The sequence below is a fragment of the Leuciscus leuciscus genome (genome assembly GCF_965113295.1).
Source record: "Leuciscus leuciscus genome assembly, chromosome: 15".
NCBI lineage: Eukaryota > Metazoa > Chordata > Actinopteri > Cypriniformes > Leuciscidae > Leuciscus > Leuciscus leuciscus.
In genome coordinates, this window is record NC_138739.1 from 28,773,855 (window position 1) to 28,787,312 (window position 13,458).

Genomic DNA, 13,458 nt, shown 5'->3' on the forward strand with positions numbered 1-13,458 from the left:
CGCACACACACACACAAACTCTACACACACGAGACGCGGAACTCTCCGCGCACATACTCATCTGAGACGCGAGCACACACACACAAACAAACTCGCGCACATACTCATCTGAGACGCGAGCACACGCACACACACACACACACAAACAAACTCGCGCACATACTCATCTGAGACGCGAACACACACACACACACAAAATTGCGCTGCGCACATACTCATCTGAGACGCGAGCACACACACACACACACACACAAACAAACTCGCGCACATACTGATCTGAGACGCGAGCACACACACACAAACAAACTCGTGCACATACTCATCTGAGACGCGAGCACGCACACACAAACTCTCCGCGCGCATACTCGTATAGACGGCGCCTCATAAATAGATCGATCTCTGCAACGTATTGAAGCGCGCGTCCGAGTGAAGAAAGTGCGGTGTGCGCGAGCCACAAGAGAAAACACTGTATCGGCGCCACTTATCGCAGCGGCAACGAGCACTTTGATCACTTGATTTAAAAAACACAGTTCAGCGCTAGATCATCTTATTTAACAAACAAACTAAATGAATGCTCTGCTGGTTAACTGGAGATGTTTTGTTATTGGATCATTCGTGCCGCGAGATGTTTTATAGGGGGCGGTGAAAAAAGTCAGGCACCGAAATCAGGCACCGAAAGTTTCGTTCTTATTCGGTCTGGTTACTACCGTTTACGTCGGAACCGGTTCCCTATTGGAACCGGGTTTCGGTACCCAACCCTAATGGAGAGTCCCCACAAGGATAGTAAACCAGACATATGATGTTTTATAAACAAAGTTCGGGAGGAGCACGTTCAAATAATCAATCCAATCTACTTGTCATCAAACAATTACTATGTCTACCCTATCAGCATGAGAAGAAGCATGTATATATTCACTCTGTCAACTCATCTAACATTCCTCGACAGTTTTTCAGCATCCCTCCACCACCCCGACTCCTCACTCTTGGCTCATTCTTTTACAGCCAGGAATACGGGGGGAGTACTCTGGGTTCGGGCCGAATCTAGAGCCCAGAGCCCTCTCCTCGGACAGCCCGCCAAATACGCTTTTATTCTATCTGACTTATTTGTAAGTGTGAACTCGTGAAGTGTGTGTCTGTCTGTCTGTCTGTCTGTGTATGCGTGTGTGTGAGTGTGTTGTCCTGGTTTTCCCTACACTGTGGGAAATGTCTCCACATGGATCATAAAATTATTAGCAGTAAATGTTTTGTAAAAACAAAGATAATAACAGAACCTTTCTATGGGATCAAATTCCCGCCAAATATATAGCGGTCACGAATAAAAAAATAATAAGCGTGAATCAAAAATTTAAAGACACATGTAAAAATATATTGCACAAACTGAAAAAAAAGAATGCAAAATGATCAGAATAGCAAACAACGTGGTCACGGATCAAAATATAATAAGCGTGAATCAAGAAATAACAAGCATGAATCAAAACTTTAAACACATTAAAAGTTATTTTGCAGAAAACTTAAACTTATGGTCATGCTTTCTTAAAAAGTATGTTTTCCTTGGTTTTATTACTGTGTTCTTTGTGCTTTCTTGCATTTTCTGCTCATATTTTACTCTTTTGTACGCTTGTGCTGTTTTTCTCTTCGCTCTTCTTTCTATGTTCTGCGCTTGCTTTCCCAAATGTTGCAGTTCGAGTTTCATGTAAATTAGGGCGGGCTTAAGCGTCACCATTGGTCCACTAGTTCTAGATTGACAGCTACTCCTCTAGCCAATCAATCGAAGAGGGGAGTTGACGTCACACCAATGCGACTCGTGGCTACTGATGCTTATGTAGGAGTACAAGCTGTTTATGTTTGTACAATTTCTTCAATTCCATTATAATATACTAAAATGTTATTTTTCTAATACTTTTATATACTGTTCAATTTCTTATTTGTGCTTTGTTATGTGCATTTATTAAATTAATTATTTATTATAAATTAATAAATTAATAAATTATTATTATACAGGGGAAGATGACCGTCAACTCAGTTGGCAAAAAAAATTCCGTGGCAGGACACCTTTAAACTGCATGTGTGCCTGCAACTCAACCTGTTGCCGGTATATACGTATACCTGGCAATATGGTATCGTTAAATTCGTCATCCTAACGATGACCTGTTACAGTTATGCCTGTCTGATTATCCATCATTCACCTCTAATGCACTGGACCTGGCACCGCGAGCGTCGATCTTCTCCGAGCAGTAACTTGCCACCACCTACTGGCCGTTTTACTTTCATATTTAATCAATAACAAGGATGGGCAATGTCGGTCCTGGGTGCAGAGTTTAGCTCCTCCAACCCTAATCAAACACACCTGAACCAGCTAATCATCGTCTTTAGGATGTTTAAGACAGGTGAGGTTTTTAATCGGAGTTGACGCTAAACTCTGCAGGACAGCGGCACTCTAGAAACAACGTTACCTATCGCTGATGATCGAGATGTTGCTGTATTCAAATTTTAAGCTATATTTAAAACATTAATCCTAAAGTAATATGCAATTATGTAGCTATGTAAGTAAACACAATAAGTTTGTAATAAATCACTGTATTAAATTCAACTGGTTTCTGTATATCTTCTCTGTAACACAATCATTTTCAATAATCTTGTCAAATTTGGCGTGGTTAATAAAAAAAGGTATATTGACATCATGAGCCAAGTAATATTGTTTAACACCAATTACCAGTGTGCACATTAACATTCTCATGTATCTCAAAAAAGATGAATTTAATTATTCATGTCCAGAGTTCAGATAGCTTTACTGCTTGAAAGTCTTTGTAAAGTTAAATTGAACTGCCGTCTTCCCCTGTATAAGTAAGTGCAGCACTCCTGAAAAAGAGTAAGGATTAAAGAAAAATGAAATAAAAGAGAGCGCAGCAGTTCTTCTTTGTTGTTATATTTACTCAGAATGAATTGCATCACGGGCGTGCACCACCCACTGAAGTGTGCGGTGACGTAATCACGCTGGTATGCCAAGCGAAAATAATTAATTTAATAAATGCACATAACAAAGCACAAATAAGAAATTGAACAGTATATAAAAGTATTAGAAAAATAACATTTTAGTATATTATAATGGAATTGAAGAAATTGTACAAACATAAACAGCTTGTACTCCTACATAAGCATCAGTAGCCACGAGTCGCATTGGTGTGACGTCAACTCCCCTCTTCGATTGATTGGCTAGAGGAGTAGCTGTCAATCTAGAACTAGTGGACCAATGGTGACGCTTAAGCCCGCCCTAATTTACATGAAACTCGAACTGCAACATTTGGGAAAGCAAGCGCAGAACATAGAAAGAAGAGCGAAGAGAAAAACAGCACAAGCGTACAAAAGAGTAAAATATGAGCAGAAAATGCAAGAAAGCACAAAGAACACAGTAATAAAACCAAGGAAAACATACTTTTTAAGAAAGCATGACCATAAGTTTAAGTTTTCTGCAAAATAACTTTTAATGTGTTTAAAGTTTTTATTCATGCTTGTTATTTCTTGATTCACGCTTATTATATTTTGATCCGTGACCACGTTGTTTGCTATTCTGATCATTTTGCATTCTTTTTTTCAGTTTGTGCAATATATTTTTACATGTGTTTTAAAATTTTTGATTCACGCTTATTATTTTTTTATACGTGACCGCTATATATTTGGCGGGAATTTGATCCCATACCTTTCAACCTGTTAAATTTTATTTCAGTTTACGAAAATGTTTTTTGACCGAAAGTTGTAGTCTTAGTTTCAGTTCCCTTTCGAAAGGGAACTCGCACTGCGTCGACTGACGCTTTGGGGGAGCGCCTCAGGCCTGACAGGTGTCTGAAATTACTATCAAATCCCGACAATCCTATTGACCGGCGACAGCCCATGAATCATTAACGTGCGACCTGGAAGTAAATGAGGGCGCCTTGCAAACATGACATTCCCCTTTTTCGTCTTCAGGGACTGTTCTGTCTGTAAGCGCTTTGAAAATCAAAGGTAAAGTTATGAAAATGCACTGAGAGGGCTGAGTGCTTTCAGAAATGTGCAGACCTGTGCCCAAGATACTTGACACCGGGTGACACACACCAACTGTGTGTCACAAGGCAGTTCTCGAGGGATCTGTCTGTGCAAATTGTGAGCCTTTTTCTCTAAGAGCACTCCGCTCTCGTCTGGCCCTCTTCTAGAGAGAAGAGGGTTCAGCGTCTGGACCTCGTGGCTCAGGTCCCGCTCATGCTGAGGCAGAGCGGCGATGTGCGTCAAGGCGGTTCCAAGATGGAGCTCGCCGATCGCCTTGAGAGGGGTGTAATCCTTAGACCTTGGTGAAGAGTATAACTGCTGTGATCTTTGTAACTATAAGCGGGGCGGCCTACAAACTCCTGTGTGAGTCTTGAAGCTGACTTCTGCTGATGAAACTGCAAACTGTCTTCAGTAAAACTTTTCTTCAATTTATTATAATTCTGACTCCGGGTTTTCTTTCAAACATCTGGTCCTTGGGTCCTAAACTGTTACCCCCTAACACTAGAAATGGCAGCAAAATTTCAGAGAAAAATGCTCACATAAAGACTTTCAGTAAGACCTGATAGAAGGAACAAAGCATTTAAACATTTTACCTGAATATGCTAGAAGGATATTTTACACACAAAAAATATTTTAGCATGTAGCATCAACATTTTATCATAGTGCAAATAAACTACTGCAATTCCCTAAACTCTTTTTCTTCATACATTTTATTTGTCAGTTTCCTTGCATTGATTATATGACTTGCGTTGGTCTTGGGACCCTACATTCAAGAGAAAGAGGAACATGTGTTTGGTGGCTTCAACCAGCAAGCTTTTTGCATCATTCAGAGTGGAAACTTCCAGGGTTACCAACTCTCAGGCTTTGAGCATGAGACTCACGCAATTGACACTTTTCACACACTCTCACGCCCAAGGTTATTATAGTTTTGCATTTTTAAATTAGTTTTAATTTAATATCGATTTCAATTTTGCTTTTTTTTATTTTGCAAACAGAACACTTCAAGTGTAGACCAAAGCAAGACGTTTAATTTAAGCAAAGTTTAATGTTTGCACAGATTACAGTTAACTCGTGTGCATATCTTGATAATCTTGACCAGGCCATGTGCTCCCCTCACTGAGGGTCACTATGAGTACTTGGCCTCCTGAAGTCTGGTCAGATGGTCGTAGGCCTCTTGTGAGGCCTCCCAGTTAGATCAGCCCTTCTGCCTTTTTCAGGCCTCCTCAGTGCTTGAAACATAAGCACTGGGTAGATCCGTGGATCGAGCAGAGAAACTCCCCTCGCTAGCAAGGGTTGTAAGCGCTATGCTGAGTCATGCTCTCCAGGATACCCTGTCTTTGAGATCCAGGCTGAGTGGTTCACTGTCAGCTTCGCAGTCCCTCAGGTTGGATGCCTTACCTAAGGCAAGTGTCCAGAGGCTCTGTCTTCAGACAGACAGGAAAGTTGGCCAGACTGAAGTGTCCCATGTAAGTGACACCAGGTCAGGCCTTTCATTAAACAAAGTTTATGGAGGTTTTCCTGTGAAGCGTATAGCTTGGGCTATGACCGTAGGGAATGCTGTCACTGACAGCCCAGTGTGACATTTGTTGGTGTGAATTTTGCTGGTTCTGACAGTTGTCACTGCCAGTGGGCATGCACTCCCCTTAGCATGGTGGCGTTGGTATATCGTTCCCCAAAGCGTTAATCGACGCAGTGCGAGTTCCCTTTCGAAAGGGAATGTCTAGGTTACGACTGTAACCTCTGTTGCATGAGAACAGGGAACGAGACACTGCGTCTTTCGCCATGCCTCGGGTGCCTGCCTAACAGTCCCTTCAGACGACAAGGTGAATGTCATGTTTGCAAGGCGCCCTTATATATTATTAGTGTATTAGTGCTCCTTGATTTGGCAGCAGCATTTGATACAGTGGACCATTCGGTCCTTCTCGCACGCCTTGAGCATTGTGTAGGTATTCAAGGATCCGCACTTAAATGGTTTAGCTCCTATTTGACAAATAGGAGTTTCTCTGTCACAATGGGTGATTTCTCCTCATCGTCTGCTCCTCTCTATTGTGGTGTGCCCCAGGGTTCAATTCTTGGCCCCACCCTGTTTTCTTTGTATATGGCTATAATAAACGAGCATAATCTGTCATTTCATTGCTATGCAGATGATTTACAAATTTATCTGCCTATGAAATCAAATGACAGTATTGCATTAAACCGTTTGCAAAATTGCATTGATCACATTAAGCTGTGGCTTTCTCAGAACTTCCTTAAGTTGAACGAAGATAAAACTGAATGCATTATCTTCAATACAAAATGCATGTTAATTAATCCAGCTTAAAGTTTGGGAGCCTTGAATTTGTGCGCCAAGCAAACTGTCAGAAATTTGGGAGTGACTTTCGATTGCGGCATGAAATTTGATAAACAAATTAGCAATGTGGTCAAAATGAGCTTTTTCCAACTGCGTCTTTTGGCTAAAGTTAAGCCTTTTCTCAAAAGACACGACTTGGAAAGGGCTTTACATGCCTTTATTAGTTCAAGGCTTGATTATTGCAATGCTATTTATGTGGGTCTGAGTCAAACATCTCTTTCTCGTCTTCAACTTGTACAAAATGCTGCTGCTCGTTTTTTAACAAGTACACCTAGAAGCGCACACATCACTCCAGTTTTAGCTACTTTACACTGGCCTCCGGTGCGTTTTAGGATTGATTTTAAGATTTTATTGTTTGTTTTTAAAGCTGTAAATGGGCTAGCTCCTGAGTACCTGTCTGAGCTCTTAACTCTGGGTGGACAAAATCGGCGGTTGCGGTCTTCTGGTCAACGGACTTTACAGGTCCCGAAGTTGAGGTATAAACAGTGGGGCGATATAGGGCCTTCGCTGTTGCTGGCCCTAAACTCTGGAACAAGCTCCCCCCGGACATTCGTACTGGAACAGATCTCATACTTTTTAAAACAAAACTTAAAACGTATTTGTTTAAAATGGCTTTTAATACACAGTAGTGGTGCAACAATTTTACTCTTTTTCTGATGATTTTAAGTAACCATAGCTTATTGTTTTTATGCTTTATGTTTTTGTTTTCTTTTTACTCTGTTTTTTGTTAAATGTGGTGTTTGTTTATCTGTACTTGATGTGAAGCACTTTGGACACCTGGTGGCTGCTGTAAAGTGCTATTGAGAGTGAGTCGTCGTCATGGTACAGAGCCCCTCCCCTCGATATCACAGTATCTCGCGGGATCCTCACCCTCTCCGCCATGTTGGCAGGATTCCGGCGGCAAAACATGATTGTTTACGTGTGTTGTTAACTCGGTAGTAGAGGAGGCTCTCGCAATTCCGCACTGTAATCTCTTGGAAAAGTTAACACTGCAAAAGAACACAAAAACAGTGCAAAAGAACATGTGTGCATTCAAAGTATAAATATTTCCAGCATGTAAACATGGACAACATAAGTAATAATAATAATAATAATAAAATAATACTGTTATTAGTGCAAAAGAACAAAAAACATACAAACAAAAAACACTATTCAGCACAAGAAGGGCAAAACCATGGCGTGTCAGCGGAGGGTCTGTCCACAAGCCCCACACAACTGAAGTGATACCACTGGACTGGTATTATTAAGTAAATAAACCCGAATGAACAATAGGTATGTTGAAAGATATAGTACAACTTACCGAAATGTATATGCCTCGGATTAATCAGTGATTTTCAACCGCGGTAAGAGGTCAATAAAACATCTGGAGAACAATGTCACATAACGTTACAATTACCTCAGGAAAGCCATTTAATGACCATATATAGGCTATAGGCTAGAAAAATTTGCTATAGAGAGGAGTGTTTTGCTAAAGATGTCCACTATATTACATTAAAATATTATAAAGTTGTTATTATAATAAAAAACACATTATATTTATTATTATTTATTATATTTATATTTGAGTTGTTATTTTTAACCTTTAATAATACCAGCTGACAGGGCTCTCTGTATGTTTACAGCATTAGTGAGAGTTTTTCTTGAGAAAAATTAACATGTATCTACTGTAATTATCTAAATGAATCGATATTGAATCAAGATGTCAAGCAATAATAAAAACAGTAGCCTACCAGTCATTGTACCATGCATCTAAACATTGTAACATGTTAATCAAATTCTGTTTAGTTACCAAATGTTTTGACAATCACAACTTTTTTTTTTTTCACATACCCCCAATATCACCTTTCTTCTTCATCCTGATGCCCAACTTCAGCAGATCGTCTTGACCATGCCTAAATGCATTGAGTCGCTGCCATGTGTGATAGGCTGATTATTAGATATTTGCGTTAATAGGCAGTTGAAAAGGTGTACCTAATATAGTGGCTGGTGACTGTGTATATATACTAGAATATCTACAGATAAATAATTCTCTACTAGAATATTTAACCCGGCTGATTATTTGGATCAGGTGGCGTAAGCGACGCATCCCCTTTAAAGGTGTTGAGATGAAGAGGAAAATGGTGCGGCGTGAGTGAAGAGTGAGTCTCTTGGTGTATCGGCTGTGTGAAGGGGAGAACCTCGGTTGGGCGCCTGCGTTTATGGTGTCCAGTAAATGGTACCGGCAGTCACGAGCCTACAGAAACTTGCTTTCATAATAGCGAGTAGTCCTCTTACACAGGTTCCCTTTCAAGGGAACTCCCGTTGCGTCGAAAACTGACGCTATGGGAACGCTTTGCGTGATGACGTCTTGAAGCACATGTAAAATCAGTACAATGGTGTGGCGGAACGTCAGAGGCGGGTGACGTCACGTACCAGGAAGCTATAAAAGCCGGCCCGAAACAGAAAACGAAAGCTTTCTGAGTCTTCAGTTGCGCTCTGTGTTGAATCTGTCCTTGTTATTTGGTGTTGTCTGTCTATATTATATATATATATTCAGAATGGCGAGCAAGCAGCAGTTTAGAGTGTGTGTCCATCCCTGCCCGCGTTATTTAACGGGAGGTGATACTCACACTCTTTGTGTTGTTTGTTTGGGTGAGGAGCATGCCCAGTCAGCACTCGAGGGTGGTGACTGTGTGCATTGCGACACGCTTCCATTGCGCACGCTCCGATCCCGCTTGGCTCGGTTCAATCCCGATCGCGTTCCCCAGGGCTCGGGTCCCGCCGCTGCCGAGGCACGGCGGCAATCACAGACCTGGGGTTCGCAAATGGATCTATCAGTGGATGTTGAGACGGGCTCTGCCTTATCTCAACATCCTTCTGATAGATCCAGTGCCTCTCATCAGGGTGTGGAAGCACGCGCTGCGGTTTCTTCCCCCCCGATGGAGGCACCAATACTGCAATTGTCCAGCTCTGAGGAGTTGGACGTTGTTAGTATTGAAGCTGAGTCTGAGGATTCGCCACCTCAGTCTCACGCTTTTGAGGAATTGCTCGATGTTGTCACGAGAGCAGTTCACAGATTATCTATTGAGTGGCCAGAGGATAGGCAGGACGTTCGTTCGAAAAGTAAGCTCGACGAACGCTTCCTGCCATCTCGTACACAGCCTCAGCGAAGAAGCCTTCCGTTTTTCCCCGATCTCCACACCGAGGTGTCGAAATCGTGGGGAAAACCGGTTTCATACAGAGTGTATGCACCACAAACATCCCACTATTCTTCCATTCACAAATATAAAGAATATGGTTATGGGGAGATGCCGAAGGTGGAGGAGACGCTTGCGAGCTATCTCTCTCCAGCAACGGCATCTTCCCTGAAAGCTCCTTCACTTCCCTCTAAGCCAGTAAAATTCACATCATCTCTGGTTCATAAATCGTATGCAGCCGCTGGTCAAGCTGCAGCGTGTCTGCATACGATGTCTATTATGCAAGCCTATCAGGCAGAATTATTGGGGGATTTAGAGGAGGGCGGGGGAATTGGTCCTGACACAGTGGCTGAACTACGCAGAGCCACAGATGGCTCAATTTGAGCGATATAAAAGAGAAAGAAAAGCACGTTCTCTTAGATGCTCCGGTTTCCACTGTTGGTTTATTTGGTGATGCAGTAAACAGTGCGGTAGCTAAATCTCAGGAAGCTGCTAAACAGGCAGCTGCATTACAAAAACTTCTCCCCCGCCGTTCTTTCATTGAGGCTGCTGAGCGGGAGCAGCCTCACTCCTCTAAAAAGAGCGCTGAACATCGTGCCACTCAAAAACGGAGTGTGTCCTCTCGTGCTCCCCCACAAAAATCTCGGGGACACGGAGGGCGCTCTCAAACCCAGCAGTCTTCGAGGGGTAAAACGGATCTGCGGACCGTTATTACCGCCAAGAAGGCTGCTGGGAAAAAGTCCTGATGTCTGAGGGCTCAGGACAAATGAGGGTAGTCCCCCCGAAGCAGAGCGGTTAACACCTCTTTTCACGGTGCCCGTCTCTCTTCGGTGCCCTCAGGGGACCGTTCTGCCAACCCTGCCACCTCTGGTGTTACAGGGCGCAGCGGTCTCCGGCGAGCACATATCTCAAGGTCCACCCGGAAACGTAGTGGCCTCGGGATGCCCGCCCCCTCTGAGGAGGGTGCTAGAGCAGTCTGTTTGGTCGTCCCCTGCCGGTGCGCCGTTACAGGGCGACGAACCGACTACTCAACAGCAGGAGAAAAATACGGTGCCGTCTCTCTTCGGTGCCCTCAGGGGACCGTTCTGCCAACCCTGCCGCCTCCGGTGTTACAGGGCGCAGCGGTCTCCGGCGAGCACATATCTCAAGGTCCACCCGGAAACGTAGTGGCCTCGGGATGCCCGCCCCCTCTGAGGAGGGTGCTGGAGCAGTCTGTTTGGTCGTTCCCTGCCGGTGCGCCGTTACAGGGCGACGAACCGACTACTCAACAGCAACAAAATCCAGAAACCAGTCTCGAGAGACTGGTACCTCTAGTAGAATCTTTGACAGCGTGGAAGCTACTGTCAAATGTTTCTCGTTGGGTCCTGCAGACCGTGGAAAAAGGGTATTAGATACAATTCTATTAACGCCCACCGCGGTTTATGGGGGTCCTGCCCACAGTGGTGGGCCCCGAGCAGGTTCTGGTTATGGAACAGGAAGTAAACTCTCTGTTAGAGAAAGGGGCCATAGAATATGTACCCCCCTCCAACAGGGAAACCGGGTTTTACAGCCGGTACTTCATAGTTCCAAAAAAGGACGGGGGATTGCGTCCCACTTTAGATCTTCGAGTTCTGTACGAGTCAGCCATGCAGCTCAAGTTCAAAATGTTAACCTTGAGACAAATCGTGCCACAGATCAGGTCCGAGGACTGGTTTGTCACGATAGACCTCAAGGACGCATATTTCCATCCGTCCGTGTCATTGGAAGTTCCTGAGGTTTGCTTTCGGGGGCAAAGCATACCAATATCGAGTTCTTCCATTCGGCCTGGCTTTATCACCCCGCACTTTCACCAAATGCGTGGATGCAGCTCTGGCGCCTCTGCGCCTCCGGGGTATTCGCATCACGAACTACATCGACGATTGGTTGATTTTAGCTCAGTCGCATTAGATGGCGGTTCAACATCGAGATGTTGTTCTCGCCCATATGAAAGAGTTGGGGTTACGGCTGAACGCCAAGAAGAGTGTGCTTTCTCCATTTTAGAGGACCACTTTTTTAGGCGTGGTTTGGGATTCAGTGTCGATGCAGGCGCGCCTGTCATCGCCACGCTTCGATTCCATCCTGGCAGCTGTGAGAAGTGTAAAGAAAGGCCAGCTACTCACTGTCAAACAGTTCCAGAGACTGTTGGGTCTCATGGCAGCAGCTTCCAACGGGATACCTTTTGGACTGCTGCACATGAGGCCCCTGCAGTGGTGGCTCAGGACCAGAGGGTTTTTCCCCGAGGGGCAACCCATTTCGCACAATCAAGGTCACGCGGTGATGCCTACGTGCCTTGGTTATGTGGAAGAAACCTTGGTTCCTGTCCCAGGGCCCAGTGCTGGGAGCTCCTTGTCGTCGCAAACTGCTAACGACGGATGCTTCCCTCACGGGTTGGGGAGCGATCCTGAGGGTCGCTCATCTCAAGGCCTGTGGGAAGACCATCATCGTTCCTGGCATTCTATAGCCTAGAGATGTTAGCTGTCTTCCGGGCTCTGAGGAGCTTTATCACAGGTCTCAGGGGACACCATGTGTAGTACATACGGACAACACGTCGGTAGTCGCCTATATCAAGGGGGTTTGCGCTGGCATGCCATATCCTCTTGTGGTCCCAGGGGAAGTTGCTGTCACCCAAGGCAGCCTACATCCCCGGGGTCCAGAATATAGGAGCAGACACTCTGTCGAGACAGGGGCCGAGGCCCGGGGAATGGTGGCTCCACCCCCGAGGTGGTGGAGCTGATATGGAAATTATAAGTGGATCTGTTTGTGTCTCGAGAGACGTCTCACTGTCCACTTTGGTTCTCCTTCACGCATCCAGCTCCTCTGGGACTGGATGCTATGGTACAGACGTGGCCGAGGCTACGTCTGTACGCCTTTCCCCCAGTTGCTCTGCTCCCGGGAGTTCTGGAAAGAGTTCGCAGGGACCGGGTCCATCTACTTCTTATAGCCCCGCGCTGGCCGGGCAGAGTATGGTTTCCCGATCTTGTGTCCCTCCTCGACGGGCATCCTCTGGAGTTACCCGTCAGGAGGGACCTTCTGTCCCAGGCAGAGGGCTCGATATTTCACCCTCGGCCAGAACTGTGGAACCTGTGGGCTTGGCCTCTGAGGGGGCCCAGCTCATAGAGTCAGGTCTCTCAACCGAGGTTGTTGAGACCATTCTACAGTCCAGAGCTCCCTCCACGAGGAAACTTTATGCCCTGAAGTGGAGAGTATTCACTTCTTGGTGTAGTGACCGTCGGTTGGACCCAGTCCACTGCCCAATTGGTACAGTGCTGGAGTTCCTGCAGGAACGGTTCACTGCAGGTCTGACCCCGTCCACTTTAAAGGTCTATGTGGCGGCCATAGGTGCTTACCACATTCCTTTGGGTGGAATGTCTGTGGGGAAAGACCCCTTGGTATCTCGTTTCCTTCGTGGCACTTGGAGGTCCTCCTCCCTTTCGAAATCGGACCAGGAGGCGAATAATTTGCTTTGCCCTGTCCGGGCGTTAGACGCGTATGTCCACAGAGCTGCCCTGTGGCGTAAAAGTGACTTTTGCTCCCCTAACAAGGGAGGTCCAGTGTCTAGGCAAAGGATGAGCAAATGGGTGGTTGAGACTATCTCACTGGCTTATGAGGCGGCTGGACAGCCTTCTCCTTTGGCTGTCCGGTCGCTCTCTACTAGGAGTATGGCGGCCTCTAAGGCCCTTATATCAGGAGTATCGTTACAGGACGTCTGTGATGCGGCAGGCTGGTCCTCACCGCACACCTTCGTCAGGTTCTACTCTCTGGATTTAGACTCTACTCCAGGGTCTCATGTTTTGTCTTCTTAGTGCTGCTCACATGATTACACACAGGACAGACATTTGTAGCTATGGAGGCGTTGGTATAGACGTTCCCATAGCGTCAGTTTTCGACGCAACG